The following is a 14,801-nucleotide window of genomic DNA, read 5'->3' on the forward strand; positions in this document are numbered from 1 at the left end:
TTGGTGCCTGCCTTTGGCCCAGGGCGCGATCCTGGAGACCCGGGATTGAGTCCCACGTCGGGCTCCTGGTGCATGGAGCCTGCTTCTCCCTCTGCGCCTCTCTCTCTCTCTCTCTCTCTCTCTGTGACTATCATAAATAAATTAAAAAAAAAAAAAAAAAAAAAAAAGAACTAGTCAGGATCCCTGAGGCAGATTTGCCTTAGTGAGTCCCAGGGTTACTTCTTATGAGAGCAGTGGAGGAGCCTGTGTCCCTGTTTGGATGGAATTGGGGCAACAGAATTGTGTTGCCTGGAGAAGCCACCAAGTGAGTGTTGTGAGGAAATGGCAGAGTTGAAGAACACCAGTGGGTGAGAGAAATGTTATCTGTCAGAGGCAACAGATGAGCTTGGAGACAGATCTAGGGGATACGTGAGTCCTCCATGGGGATGGGCAGTAGTGGCAGCTGAGACTGAAGAGGCAATTTGTCTCCATGCCACAGCCTCCAAGAGGAGGACTCAAGATGGACCCCAAGGCTCATGTCATAATTTATTTATTGGTGTACCAGACAATGAATTTAAAGAATAGAAATGTAGAGAGATGAGCTAATGATAAGTAGGACGAGATCTGTGATGGCACCCTGTACTTAGCTGGGTTAATTCTTGAGAGACAGTGATAATGGGGACCATTAGACCTCTGGATTCGAAGGCCACCTCTATCACTCACTAAACTTTGCTTTGCTCAGCTGTCTGTACTCATCCTAGTGTTATTGTGAAGATAAAATGTAATTAAGTTAAATGTTGTGCAGCTCTTGGATCAATTTCTGGCCCCTGAAAGCCTCCATTATTAGCTATTGTTGCTGTTCCTACTCTTTCTAGGTTTTCCTTGTAGAAACCAGCATGAATTTTGGAAACAAACTACTACTTCAACAATACATATTTCATTAAGTTTTCATGGGAGCCTGTGAAGTAGGATGAAAGAATTGACAGAGAAATACACTCAAATCCACTTTCTTGTGGGGAGCCTTTCAGTAAACTGCCCCCCTCCTCCCAGGCAGCTTTTACAATCCCTCCCAGGACCACAAGAAACCTGTGAGTCCTAGGTCACATTAAGGGACTTCATTCTCTCTCTCTCTCTCTCTCTCTCTTTTTTTTGTATAATTTTTTATTGGAGTTTGATTTACCAACATAAAGTGTAACACCCAATGCTCATGCCATCAAGTGCCCCCCTCAGTGTCCATCACCTAGTCACCCCATCCCCCTGCCCACCTCCCCTTCCACTACCCCTTGTTCATTTCCCAGAGTTAAGAGACTCTCATGTTCTCTCACTCTCTCTGATTTTTCCCACTCATTGTCTCTCCTTTCCCCTATGATCCCTTTCACTATTTTTTATATACCCCGTATGAGTGAAACCATATAATGTTTGTCCTCCGATTGACTTACTTCACTCAGCATAATACCCTCCAGTTCCATCCACGTTGAAGCAAATGGTGGGTATTTGTCATCTCTAATGGCTGAGTAATATTCCATTGTATACATAAACCACATCTTCTTTATCCATTCATCTTTCAATGGACACCGAGGCTCCTTCCGCAGTGTGGCTATCGTGGCCATTGCTGCTATAAACATCGGGGTGCAGGTGTCCTGGTGTTTCATTGCATCTGTATCTTTGGGGTAAATCCCCAGCAGTGCAATTGCTGGGTCATAGGGTAGCTCTATTTTTAACTCTTTGAGGAACCTCCACACAGTTTTCCAGAGTGGCTGCACCATTTCACATTCTCACCAACAGTGCAAGAGGGTTCCCCTTTCTCCACATCCTCTCCAACATTTGTTGTTTCCTGTTTTGTTAATTTTCCCCGTTCTCACTGTTGCAGGTGGTATCTCATTGTGGTTTTGATTTGTATTTCCCTGATGGCAAGTGATGCAGAGCATTTTCTCACGTCCTTGTTGGCCATGTGTATGTCTTCTTCGGAGAAATTTCTGTTCATGTCTCTTGCCCATTTAATGATTGGATTGTTTGTTTCTTGGGTGTTGAGTTTGATAAGTTCTTTATAGATCTTGGATACTAGCCCTTTATCTGAGATGTCATTTGCAAATATCTTCTCCCATTCCGTAGGTTGTCTTTTAGTTTTGTTGACTGTTTTGTTGTGCAGAAGGTTTTTATCTTGATGAAGTCCCAAGAGTTCATTTTTGCGTTTGTTTCCCTTGCCTTCATAGATGTATCTTACACGAAGTCACTGTGGCCAAGTTCAAAAAGGGTGTTGCCTGTGTTCTCCTCTAGGGTTTTGATGGATTCTTGTCTCACATTTAGATCTTTCATCCATTTTGAGTTTATCTTTGTGTATAGTGTAAGATAATGGTCTAGTTTCATTCTTCTGCATGCAGCTGAAGGGGCTTCACTCTCATAAACATACACTTCTCTGCCGGACTGGTGCTATCTGCGGACTTTTATGGAACCTGGATCAGGTCTTGTTAATTTTATATTATTCCCAGCATTGATCCCAAGCTTCATCATATCTATTTAGTGACTACATGAATCAGCAGACTTTTTAACTCTTACTCCTGATTAAGATCATATTGTAACATAGAGAGGAGAAAAATTAACTGAGCTTTTTCAAATCTCACTCAAAGTCTTATCTGTTCTTTCTGAATGTTTAGCTAAATCTGCTTCACAAAGCTTAACAGGTACCGCTCCTCTAGTTTTAAAGAAGTGCTCTCCTGGAGGCTGACTTGGAAGGCCTGGCTGATTCCCCAACCTGTAATAAAGTGTATGTATAAAGATAGCAGTGTTGTCATACAATTTAATTAGTACATCATTCAGACATTTGGACCAATGCCTGGTTCTTTTTTTGTATGTTCATTTAGCTTTTAGTCTAACTCCCACATGAAATAAACAAAAAGGCTAATTGCTTTTGGATTTTAGCACTGGGTGAAATACCTGGATTCATTATGTGAATCATATTTTATAGGTGGATTAAGGGTTATATTGGTAAATGAAAAATTCTAGGATGACAGCTGTAATACTTAAAGCAAGGCAATTGAAAGGTTTGGTCTCCCAAAGGTAGCATATGACTCCATCTGACATGTACCTAGTTTTCATAGCAACATAAAATGTTTGTACATTGATGAGAACATTGTCTCAGGATGGTAAGATTTTATATCTCATCGCTCTGAACAGTTGTGTGCTGGTAAATGTTTAAAAACTAGCTCTCCAGGAAAAAAGAAGAAATCCCGATTTGTAGTGTTTACCAATTTCCAAGGTGTAAATATTCCTGCAGTGGTTAATTTCAAATCACTAATGGGGAGTTGGAAAGAGATGCACATAATTGGCTCTCATCAACCCATCTGAGCTCCTTTTTTTTTTTCTAATGATACAAGGGGGAGGTAGGTGTGGAGCTCAAAGCCTAGGGTGGGTTTTCCAGTAGTTTCTGCAAGATACCTGGTGGGATAAAGTGACAATATGTGACTGCCACATATTTTCCACATCCATATAATGAAGGACCAGCTGGGGAATTGACAGAGTGTAATGGGCTTTGAAAGCATTTGCACAGTGCATGGTATTCAATAAATGGCAGTTGTTATTATGTGAGGACTGAGGTAGTAAGAAAGAAGATGGGACTTATCCCCAGTCAATGATCTTTGTACCTTTTGTGCATCAAATGTTCTGCTTAGTGCTGGATTAGAGAAAATTCAGGCCTAGGCCCTCTATTTGGGGGACTGGCTGCATATGGGAGATCTCTGTGGAGTGTGGTTTGGATTAGTCACAGAACCTGCCTCTTTCTCATTTCCCATGACAGTAACTGCATGATTATTATACTCCAATCAGAATTTTGGCTCCAGCTGCCTCGCAGCAGATGTACAGACCACCTGGGACAAACAGGAGTTTTTCTGGTGGTCCTCCAGGCATGGCTGGTCCTCCAGGGTGCTAGAAGTTTGAGTCCCTCAGCTACAGAACCGGCACTGTCATCTGGCAGCTTCCCTAAGAAATGATTGCAGCATATGAATGAAGAGTGAAGTTGGGGCCATACCTAAAGTCTCAAAGAGAATTTGTGAAGATGACAATAACTAGTATGGTTTATCCCTTATCCTTGCCAGGCATTGTGTTGAGCCCTTTGCAGCTATTATTCATTTAGCCCTCACAATACCCCTATGAGGTTAAGCTTCTTGCTCAAGATCACACTGTAGGGTCAATGATGGGATACCATTCAGATGGTTTGACTCCCAAATTTAAGCTGTTTACTCCTAAAGTATATAATCTCTCTCTCTCAACCTGGAAAATGGACATTATAACTCAATTCTTGATGAGGCACAGGCACAAACCATGAATGTCTTCAAGTCCTTCATCCAGCTCTTCTATCCACTGACCCAGAAGGCCTGGTTCTGAAAGTGCCCTTCATGGCCCTGCTCGGGGGGGGTGGGGAATTCGGATAACTCCTCCTCAACCCCATCTGACCACGTCCTGCCATCTGCCAGTTAAATTCCAGGACCTGGTCTCACTCCCACATATTACACTGATGGAATATGTCTTCTACGAGTTTCCCAAGGGGGTCCATGAATTTGGTCCCAAAACCTCCATAACCCAGGCCTGCCCATATGGAGCTGGCTTAAGATTCAAGTTATGATTTTCTTGTCAAACACCCAATTGAATTAGTGAGCATTTGCAAAAATATCATGACTGAGAAAAACCCAAATCTTCCATGGAGGAGAACAAAGTGTGCATTTTGCATGTGAGGAGTCACGAATGACTAGAGGCCTGAGGACAGACTGTGGTAGATAGCCTTCCATGACCTCATGTCTTTTTTTTTTTTCCCCTTCTCCAATCATTTCTTAAGTATGAACTGGACCTAGTAACTCACTTCTAATTAATACAATCCTGCAGGAGTGATGGGATATCACTTCTGAGGTTAGTTTACCAAAACACTGACTTTAACTGCTAAGTCTCTCCTGTTCTCTCAGAGCTCTCACTGCAGAGAGAGCAAGTTTCCATGTTACAAGTAGCCCTATGGAGACACCCACATAGCCACCATCAGCCATCAAGCATTTACAGTCAACCCCCATATGAAAGGGCTTCAAAAGAGGTCCTTCCCCCACAAAAATTCTCTCTTTTTCAAACTGGATTTAGGATGGCCGTGCCACAGATATGTGATACTTGCTGGATAAAAACCATAGAATTTCATTTCCTGAAAATTGTAAGCTTTTACTTATAATATAAGCTAAGGAAGCCTTTCTATAATTAGTAACTATTTCAAACCAAGGCCTCAAAAAATTAAATTTTCTTTCACAGTCCTTTTAACAATACTTAGTGGTTGAGGCAGGGCATGACTTATAAATGGTATCTCCTTACAGCTAAGTTTTTAATGGGTACTGGAACTCAGAAAGCACTACAATTAAAATCCTTTAAACACATTCCAGAATCCAGGCTTGTCATAGAGTCTGCCTGGCTGTATGACTAATTAATAAAATTATCAAAGTTTTACGTTGTAGAATTCAATTTTGCAATAAGTATTCTTTCCAAATTATTATTATTTCTCTCTGTCAAGGTTGATATTCAAAGCTATTCCCAAACTTTTCATACCCCTGGCTGATGGCCCAGCTGAAATTTGCTATGTGTTAGCAGTAGATATCCCAGTGTCTTGCCTGGTGGGTAGAACGTCTTTGAGGTGTGTTGTATCCTGCTTCCACAGATGACCCTGCTCAATTCAGCCCCAGTGGACCACTCTGGTAACCTTTATGTGAACACACCCTGTACTGGCTTCATTCCCCCTCCCTGTCTTATTCTCTACATCTCTACCCGTCTTCTTTCTGGAACCACTTCTCAAACTACCAGCATTTGAATGTTTTTGGGTGCTTACCTCTGTGGACCCCAACCTAAGATCATATTTAATGTTGTCCATGGTCCTGGTGCTCAGTAACAATAACTTTGAGAACTTGCTATGTACTAAGCACTAAGCTGTTTTCTTGTTTCCTAGCTGATATTACTGCTGCCTCAGTTCTGAGGTGTTAGTGAGAAAGCAGAGATGCTCAGCCTACCACCCCTACCATATGAAGTTCACTTGGAGGGTCCATCCTTGCCTCCAGCCACAGGGCAGACCCTTGTCTTTCTCACTGTGAATGAATAATCCTGGAAGCCGGGGGTGCCACTGGTGAGGTTGCAGTGTGAAGGACAAGGCTTGGCACTTGTAATTGAGAGATGGATCCTGTGGCCCTAGCCCTAACATCGATCAGTTGTAAGTTGGGCACTTCATTAAAACTCTGTGAGAACTCATTTCTTCATCTAGAAAGTAAAAGGGCTAGGCAAGGTCAGCATTTCTTAAAATGTGTTCTGTAGAAACAATGGCTTCTCTAGACATTTTCTGAAATAAAATTCCTTGCTTAAAGAAATGTGGGAGATGTTCCTTACCAAGCCGCCTCTGGTAGATTCACAATACACATGTACATGTTAAAGACTGTGAGGCGTCTTGCATGAAATAAATGTTTTTAGCATTGTTTAACCTGGTGTTTCCTACATGGGTTTCTCCCACAGAATTCCTTTTAGGCACAGCACCTATTAATATCCTGCAGAATTGCTATTAGAAAGAATGGAGATTCCTGGACTCATAGCCAGAGGTCTTGCCAGGGCTGGCGTTTGACTGATTGGAATACTTGTTAAAGGTATGAGAAGAATGCATGGTGGTATGACTAGCTTGTAAATTTATGGAAGAATAGTTCTAGGGAGAGACTAAAGACTCTGTGGGCACACTGGGTTATTCTGTCTTTCTGAGTACCGTTCTCCTCCTGAGATCAGCAAGGGGGTTTTCAGTCATTTTGTATAAATAGTGAGGTGGGGAGGTAAATGGTAGAGAGAAGCAGGTGCAGAGCAGTGTTTTCAGTGCAGAGGCCCAGGGACCCACACTCTCCTTATCCACTTTGACCAATGGGGATGCAGATGTGCTGTCTGCTTGTTTCGTGGGTTCTGCTTTTACTAGTGTTTCGAGCTTTGAGTCTTCAGAAGAGGCTAATGACATCTCTTATTTTTGTTGGCTTCCAGTCTATTCCCTTCATATTAGAAATAATCGTTCCATTGTCCTGGGGTAACTCTTCCCCAAAATTCAAGTCATGTGTTAAGCCTCATTCTCTAACTATAGGGCCATAGTATGACACAATCCTGGGGAAATTGACATATTTCATTCAAGAATCAGCAAGCCAACCAAGCTGGTCCAATGGGACTCAATTATGGGACCTTTTTATTTTGAATGATTTGGGACAAAAAGCTCTTTGTCCTCAGAATGTAAGCTGGAGATGCTGTGGGCTGTACCTGGAGATACCAGCCAAAGGAAAAAGTCAGTACAGAGGCAAGAGGGTCAGAGGGAGGGGCTGAGTTCTGTACATGGGCCAATAAATATGCTTAAGCTAATTAAAAGTCTTCAACTTATCTTAAAAAAATGTTGTGTGGTTAGCATTAGGATTTTTTTTTTTAAATGAAGATTGGTCTCTGACTTAATGAGGTATAAACATAAGGCAACTTTTCAGATTTCTTCAAGTATCTAGGGAGTTGTTGTTACTCCGGTCAGGGCTCAGTGAGTCTCAAAATTCAAAGAGGAAAAAAGAGACGAGAACTTCCTATAGGAAAGCTTTCCACTGTGCAGGATATTAAGTCATACTACTCAGCACTTTTATTTTTTGGTCATGGTCTTAGCTTGGACTGCTGTAACAAAGTCACACAAACTGAGCAGTCACACAAACTGACAACTAAAATTTATTTCATGCCGTTCTGGAGGCTGCAAGTCCAAGATCAGGATGCCAGCATGGTCAGGTTCCAGTGAGGGCCCTCTTCTGAGTTGCAGATGGCTTCTTATATTCTTATATAGTAGAAAGAGGAATCTGACTCTCTGGCCTCTTCTTATAAGGGCACTAATCTCATTCATAAGGCCCCGCCTCATAATCTTATCACTGTCCAGAGGCCCCACCTCTAAACACTATTACTTTGGAGGTTAGATATAAACATGAATTGTGGCCGTGGTGGGGTGTGGGGAAAGGGAACACAGACACTCAGTTCACAATAGTAACTCTTCTTGGAAGTTTAAACAAGAGAATTTCAGCTGACCTAAAACTCTAGCTCTCTTAACAAGTCAGGAAGAAATTAAGACATGATATCTTCTGAAATTATTTCTTCTGTTTGCTCCTCATTAAGCCACTTTCTTTTCTTCTTCATCCACTTCTCTGCCCTTGTTTTTGTTGATATTATCTACTATGCAACTTGTACTTCAACTTTTATCACTAATTGAATTAATTTGGAGTTTAAAATGGAGAGACCCCAGCTATTTTTTTTTTGTTTTGTTTTAAATCAGCAGTGTTATATATTTTAGTGTTGTTCATTTAATGGTCTATTGTAAATTCACTACTTGTCATATAGTAGCACAATTATTTCCCATTCTTTTGAAAGAGAATTTGGCACTTTACCTTGGATCCTTTCATACTTCTTAGAAGGATGTTAGCACACAAGAAGACTCAGCTTTGACTGCCGTTGATTGTGTGTACATGTGTGCACATGCACATTTGTGTTTGTTGATCACTTCACATCTCTCAGTATAGACAAAAGTGATTGTAGTGTAACTGGCCACATTAGAATATAATATATCAGAATCCAGGTTTTCCCAGTCTGGCCTCTCCAGTTCTCCTTAATCCCTGAGGCTCTCATGCTGTGAGTGGAGGAAGAGCTGGAGGCCAGCCTCTCTCCAGGGCTCCTTGCCTGGATTTGGCAGTGTGTGGATGCTCTGTTCTGTCTGGCAGTTAGCTGGAGCCTCCATGGCCATTGGGGTCCAGCAGTCTGGATTATTGACTGGAATTTTCCATAATTTAACACCTAATACTAAAATGTTTGTCTATCACCAGAGCCTCCATGTTAGGTAGTCCCTTTCTTCATCCCTTTCGATGTGAAAATGGAGTGAACTTTACCCAGGTCACCTTAGCTCAGGTGTCTAGCAGGCTCCTCTTCAACTTCCCATCTCTTTCTGGATAATAGCTCAACCCTTTAGCAGTACATTCAAGGCCCTCCTGGACCTGGCTCTTGCAGCATTTCCAACCTTATTCCCATTCCTTCCTCCTATATTTAAGCCATGTCAGATGCCATAAAGGGTCATGGACTTCTGGCTGCTTGTACTCACATCCCTGGATATCTGAGACTTCCTTCTCATCTTTTAAAATGTTCACTGTGAAGCCCTTCTTGATCCAGCTCAGGTGTGTTGGCTGACCCCTTCTCTATGTGAATAAATTTTAACAGCAACTGTGGCTATTTAGATAAATTCATTAACTAATTAATTCAAATGTCTCTTTAAACTGGTGCAGCCACTCTGGAAAACTGTGTGGAGGTTCCTCAAAGAGTTAAAAATAGACCTGCCCTACGACCCAGCAATTGCACTGTTGGGGATTTACCCCAAAGATACAGATGCAATGAAACGCCGGGACACCTGCACCCCGATGTTTATAGCAGCAATGGCCACGATAGCCAAACTGTGGAAGGAGCCTCGGTGTCCAACGAAAGATGAATGGATAAAGAAGATGTGGTTTATGTATACAATGGAATATTACTCAGCTATTAGAAATGATAAACCGTCAGCTTCTATAGAGATCTACATCTCCTTTTCCTCTCTGTCTTTAACATGTGGCATAATACCTGAATCATATAGGAGCTCAGAAAATATTTGTTGGATAAATGAATGCAATAGACAAATAGCACTACTGATAGTTCATGTTAGAAATAAATCACCATGACAATGTTCTATGTCTTGACACGGGTTTTCTTTTTACAGGCATGTACATTTGTCAATATTTACAGAATAAAATTAAATAAAATTAAAATTCATACAAAATTCATACAATTCTCTTTATATAAAATTTCATTAGGAAAAAAAATATTGTCAATAAACCTTGAACTCTGGTTAATTATCAGTGTGATGAAGTGTGTTTAGAGGGTAGTATACTGGTGTCTGCAACTTAAGTTGAAATGCACCAAAGGATGTGATGGATTGGTAAATGGATAGGGAAGGTAGAAAATGTATAGCAAATATAGAAAACTGCTGATCATAGAGTCTAGATAGTGGATATACATGAGGTGTACACGTCACAATTTATTCAGCTTTTCTACTTATTTGAAAATGCTCATAATAAAATATTGGAAATAAAGAATTCACCAAAGGATGTACTTATTGCTTACAGAACCAAGAAACCCAGGGTTTAGTTCTGGAGCAATATTGTATTTAAAGATAATTCAAAGCTTTACAGGTTAACCAACTACTTAAAATCCCCTGTGCATGCCTGTTCCTTAGTACGGGAAACTCCCAGGAGGCTTTCAGTCTCTTACCTGCAAAGCTTGCTGTCTATCATTCACGGCCTCTGGTCCCATCAGCTTCATCCCTCCTTTATCCCTGCCTTCTGTGTAAGGAGCAGCCCATAGGCAGGAATTATGGATGTACCCTCTTCCCCTACCGAGACAGCTTTTTACTTCTTTGCTTCTTTTTCTTACAAGGGGGCTCTTGTCCTTTGTCTTTTAGAATCAAGGTGAGGGAAGAAGGTAGGGACAAAAGGTTCATTGCTTTGGACCATGGCTATGAAAGGGAAAGTTGGGAGGCTTGCACATGAAAGATGTTTACAAGAGGGAATAAATTATTGCTTTCTCCTCTAAAACAGAAGTGAGGAAACTGAAGGCCATGCTTTCTTTGGAAAAGGGGTATGGTTTCTTTTTTCAACATTTTTTCTTCCTCATCTTTTATTATTGGCAGAAAATACATTATCAAAAATAAAAAGTCTGAAAATCTATTTCCCTTAAAACATGTGAAGTACATATATTTGGCTGTCTTTGGGCAGCAATATTTTGAAAAAAAATTAGGTGGCAACAGAATACATCCTTTCCATCCCTATAAACTTCAAGTAAGCACTCTTTCAGCCTCCAGTCAGTGTTTAATCAGCATACCATAACTTTTATGGGACTGAAATGAAATGCTTCTGAGACACTAAATTTCAAAATGTTGCTGTAAACTTTGGTCATCTGAGTTTGATTTACATATGATGGCCTCATCGACTGTGATCATGGGGATAATGATGATTGTTGGTGTTGATCATTTGAGAAAATATACATACATAGACACATACCACCATACCCTCCATCTGCTTGGTGTCTTTAGCATATTGGACAGGGAGTAAGTAGCAAAGGTGAATCACAGCTATTGTTATATATCAAAAAACAAGCATACTTTACATGAATTTTAAGATAACATCAGTGCATTAGTTAGGAAGCTTTTATCTGGAAGTAACACGTGAGCTTAAATAATAAAGAAAATTTATTAATTCATGTAGCCATAAAGTATAAGTTTAGGTAAAGCCTAATCTAGAGGTTCATGATGTCATCAGGGCCCTGGCTTCATTTCTTTGCAGTTTTTTCTATATTTTGGCTTCATCATCTATTTGGTCTGCTTTGTCATAGTAAAATATTTGGAGGAGTTTTAAACTTCCTATTTCCAGAGGAGGCAAGAGAGCATTTGATTAGCTAGGGGATGGAATGTGATGATTTGGTTAGATTTAAGACATGTGCCTACCTTTGGCACCAGAGAGCAGAGTTAGTTTCCTTGGAGTCACGTGGATCCCCAAATGGATCCCCAAATGTATCCCCAGATGTAAAAAGGATGGGAGGGAGGAACAGATATTGAAGAAAGTTACCTTAAATGTCCACTACAAATCATCAACTTCCCTCTTGTGACCTTATTGAAGTTTCTTCAATAAAAATCAAGCAATGAAGACCAGACAGATATCATTTTCCCTATACAAAACAAACATCAAATATGCTGAGGATATGAAAAGACATTGGAAACAGCAAGGGCTTTTTGATATCCAATTTAATAGACTGTCACCTTTTTTATTTCTATTTTTCTCACCAGAATAGTACTGACATGAGTCTATTCTCTCTCTGCTGGTTCATTTGGCAGAGTTCACAGGTCAATGTATATAGAAAGGTGTAACTAAAGGAATAGAGCAGAGAATAAGGGAGAGGAGCATTTAAATATATGTTGAAGTGCGTAGAGGAAGAGCATGCACATTTATTGAGTACCTATGGCAGCAGGCCAGATAGGCATTTATGAGTATTGTGGTTTTGTTTTTTTAACAGAGAAAATGCTGAAAGTGAAGGTTTGAAAATGGAAAGAAAGTACTGTTAAACATAAAAATGTTCAAGGAAAAGATAAGGGAAGGAAAAATCTCTGACCCAGTAAAGGATGGAGATAGGGTGAGAACAGAACTAAAAAAAAAAAAAAAATGTGATTAGTTTGAACTCTGGATTTAACTGTGGGCTTTCCATATGGTAAACTGCATGCAAAGCAAAGCAATGCTATGGAAAGATCATTAGGCTGGAAAACAGGAAACCTGGGTCAGCCCAACCTAGACCACTGCCACAACATGTGATAGGCTGTGTGCCCTCTTTGCTTTAAAGAACAATATTCCTTCTGATTGTGACTTCCTGAGGGGGAAAGCATAGTCCAGAGTGAGGACAAAAACTGAAGAAAAGAATTTACTACTCAGAAGATCATGGACACTCAGTAAAGAAATCTGGTTGAATAGATGACTAGTGAGTTGGAAATTTCTTTTGATCTATTAATATCTATTATCTCTCTCCACCTGGTTAGTTATCCATGTATCATCTACATTCCTTTCTGGGTTCTGTAAGAGTTGAGGATGCATATAGAAACTTGTATAATAAAATAGTGAAATATATATAAAAAGTTTTGGATGAAACATGTAGATATGTGGGCCCAACTTAGTTTCCATAATTGATCTGTTTGGCTCTGAGCTTTCTGGCAGATAAAGAAGAAAAAGGAAAAATCACCTGGTTTATAATTTTCAATATCTATCTATGAACATTACAAATACTAGTTCCTTAGTGTGGGAAACCAAACCTTTTATAGAAATAAGGTCCATAAGGAAATATTTTTTGCACAGAATATGGAGGACTCGAAGGGAAGAGTATTGGGTGAAAGGACCTTGTAGCTCAACAGAATGGAAGAAAAGAACCCAAGAGTAGTGTGAAAACTCTGTTTTCATACAACCTAGCTCAGATTAGTACAGAAAGTAGGAGCATTCTAAAGAGATGGTAACATGAAGAAACAATGGGCTGATGATGACAGGGAATAAGTCTTTCTGGGGAGAATTCCCGTCAGAGAAATGGTTTGGGTTTTGGAGGAGACTATGATGAAGTAATTTGTGAAACGAGGAGTGCTGCTAGCTGCTGCTAAGTGTTACTGAGTGTCCTATCTCAGTGTCAAAATGGGCAATGCTGGGAGGACATGCCTTCACTTCTCTCCTGTGTATTTCCAATCTAGTTGGCTGCAAGCAGCCCCAGGTGGCTAGCCTGGGTGCCTCTAAGCTGGGCTCCTTGGTCATAGCCAGAAAAGACCAGGAGGGTGGGGGTGGGGTGGGGGTGGGGGAAGGATCTTTGGCCTAGAGTTGATCTTCCCATTGGTATGTCTACTGGAGTGGAACAAGGTAAGTTGTTTCCTTGAGGAGCCTGTGGCTTTTTGTATATGTTGGGGACAGGGCTCCTGGGGAGCAGCAGCAGTAATAAGGGTGAGAAATTATCTCCACAGGCTTTCCTAAGACTGGGCCCCCACTGAGAATGAATGGGATATACATTAGCACTGGGGTATCTTTATACAAATCATGGGGAAAAATTTTTATAATATTCAATTCCTATTTTTTTCTAAGTGACAAGTGCTTTATATGCAGTCTTAATATACAACAAATCTTTTTTTAAAAGATTTATTTATTTTAGAGCACGCATGTGTACAGGGGGTGGGGAGGGGCACAGGGAGAGGTCGAGAAAGTCTCAAGCCAACTCCACACTGAGTCTAGAGCCCCTTGTGGAGCTCTATCCCACGACCTGAGATGGCAACTTGAGCCTAAACCAAGAGTTGGACTCCTAACTGTGTCACCCAGTTACCTCAATATAATAACTCTTTATATGATATATTATAATCCTTGTTTTAAAATTTGGAAGTAAGTTTGGCCGATTTGGCTTGTATTAAATTCAGGTCTGGTTCTAAGACCCAACTTCCTGTATGGTACCACATCACTTCCTATTTAAACTACAAAGAGTCATTTGTCAGCTAGCCTCAATGTTCAGTTCTTCGAATCAGTCAGAATAGGTCAGGTCTTATTGTGGGATGTTGTGGTAACAAACGCCCTCTAAATCTCAGTGGCTTAAAACAACTTGGTGCCATTTCCTGATCATGCTACATGTCAATTCTGCTTCATGCTGTCATTCTTTCGGGATCCAGCAGACAGGGCAGCCTTTCTTTGGAGAGGTGCCCAATCTTTAGGCAGAAGGCAAAGGAGAGTATGAAGATTGCACATTAGCTCTTAAAGTTTCTACCTGGAAGTTTTAAATCACCTGAGTCAAATGTCACTGGTCAAAGCTAATCATCTGGCCAAATGAGACTCTATGGTACTAGGGTAAGGCAATTCCCAAGAGCAGAGCTTCAAGTATCCCTCCCCTTTCCTAAATTCAGTTGTAGATAAAATATATATGCACAATCCAACCCCTTTACATGCATTATGACCTTGGGCAGTACATATAACAGTACAGCTCTGGGCAAATTATTTAATAATTCCACGTAATAATACCACAGAGTTGTTGTGAAGATTAAATGAGAAAACTGCCTTTCTTTATTCTATGTACATTTTTCATTGAAAAGTATAGAATTGAGGACATACTGTATATATAATTTCACATTCTGCTTTCAAAGTTAATGTTATTTCATAAACATTTCCCCAAGTTATTATAAACCCCTTGTAGGAATCCTTATT

General features: G+C 40.5%; 1 long non-coding RNA gene across 5 annotated transcripts in view; it reads left to right on the forward strand.

Moving 5' to 3' along the window:
• The window catches only part of LOC111091952, a 54,829-nt gene that overhangs the window by 39,615 nt on the left and 413 nt on the right, over positions 1 to 14,801 (forward strand). The window lies entirely within an intron of this gene.

This window comes from Canis lupus, chromosome 23 (genome assembly GCF_011100685.1).
Source record: "Canis lupus familiaris isolate Mischka breed German Shepherd chromosome 23, alternate assembly UU_Cfam_GSD_1.0, whole genome shotgun sequence".
Classification (NCBI taxonomy): domain Eukaryota; kingdom Metazoa; phylum Chordata; class Mammalia; order Carnivora; family Canidae; genus Canis; species Canis lupus.